The 1,670-nt window shown below is 38.7% G+C and overlaps 1 pseudogene; it reads right to left on the bottom strand.

Annotated features, from left to right (window-relative positions):
* Positions 1-456: 456 nt before the first annotated feature.
* On the bottom strand, positions 457-1,391 carry LOC140600505 (olfactory receptor 6C4-like; annotated as a pseudogene).
* Positions 1,392-1,670: the final 279 nt, after the last annotated feature.

The following is a 1,670-nucleotide window of genomic DNA, read 5'->3' on the forward strand; positions in this document are numbered from 1 at the left end:
TCCCACACATTTCTTCTCCCCTCCCTTATATTCCCTTTCACTATTATTTATATTCCCCACATGAATGAGAACATATAATGTTTGTCCTTTAAAATTATATTAGAAATTAAAATATAACTTAAAATATATATATTATTTAAAAATAAGTATAATAAACACATTTCTTCTTAGCACAAATAATGTATTTTTATTTTAAATAACTATAATCTCAAAATAATGTGAAGAGTTTGTAGACAAACTTTAGCTAGAGCTAAAAAGTCTGTTAACTAGAAACAAATATGTGAACTGTTTTTTGGGAAAAGTTACCCCTCATTCACAACTTTGAAACATAATTTGACACCTCTTTATGATAAATTCATCTGAAGTGTTGCTTTAATGAGAGGGTTAGAGAAGCTCTCCTTATGTTTCATGGGGAGGAATTCATATTGTTCAGATTTTTCATTGAGTTTGAAATTTTTACATTCGCCAAATGCTCATAACCTTTTTGATGACATCCTTGAAGGCCTGTTTTACTTGTTTATTCCTTAAAGTGTAAATGAATGGGTTCAATAAAGGGGCAATGAGGTATTGAGCACAGCTACCCCCTTATTGAAGGCAACTCCTTCTTTGGCTGAGGGTTTTATATACATGAAGATGCAACTGCCATAAGAGAGGGCAATGACAATCATGTGGGAAGAACATGTGGAAAAGGCCTTTTTCCTTTGCTGAGCGAGGGGATCTTGAGGATGGTCCAGATGATGTTTGTGTAGGAGAGAACCACCAGCACCAGGGTGACCACCAAGGTCACAGCTGCTAAGATAAAGTCAACCAGTTCTAAGAGTCTTGTGTCTGAGCAAGATATTTCTAGCAGGGGTCCGTAGTCACAATAATAATGATTCAGTATGTTGGAGGCACAGAAATCCAGCTGACTGGTCAGGATGATTGGGGATATGATGATTAGAAATCCAGCCAACCAAGAGCAGAGAACCAGCTGAATGCAGACTGTTGCTCATAATGGTCATGTAATGCAGGGGTTTGCATATAGCCACATAGCGGTCATAGGACATGGCAGCCAGAAGGTAAAACTCTGTGGCTCCAAAGAAGGTGGCAAAGAAATACTGAGTGAAGCAGCCAGCAAAGCTAATGCTCTTGTTGCCAGTTGTGATGCTGAACAGCAGCCTAGGAGTAAAGGTGGTTGTAAAGGAAATTTCTAGGAAGGAGAAATTCCGGAGGAAGAAATACATGGGAGTCTGGAGGTGTGAGTCCAGTAGTGTAAGTGTGATGATTGTGAGGTTTCCAATGATGCTGAATATGTAGGTGAGGAAGAGAAATAGAAAGACTACAAGTTGGATCTCTGGGATTTCTGTTAGTCCCAGCAGAATGAATTCTGTCAGAAGGGTTTGGTTTTTCATCGCTAACATTTGCTGCCTATAAAAGTACAAAGGAAAGAAGTCAGTGATGAGAATGGAAGAGGATCAGGAACATTTAGGAGTAGCTAAGCCTTTTCATTGAATTGGTTCAAATATCTACTTTCTGTCCACTTGACTCAAGTGAGAGTTTCTATTGCACAGAGAGTGTCTTTTCACAAGAATTATTTTTAAAAAGTTCTCATGCAGAGGGTGCGTGGGCAGCTAAGTTTCTGACTTTGATTTTGGCTCAGGTCATGATCTCAGGGTCGTGGGATTGAGTTG

This window comes from Canis lupus, chromosome 11 (genome assembly GCF_048164855.1).
Source record: "Canis lupus baileyi chromosome 11, mCanLup2.hap1, whole genome shotgun sequence".
NCBI lineage: Eukaryota > Metazoa > Chordata > Mammalia > Carnivora > Canidae > Canis > Canis lupus.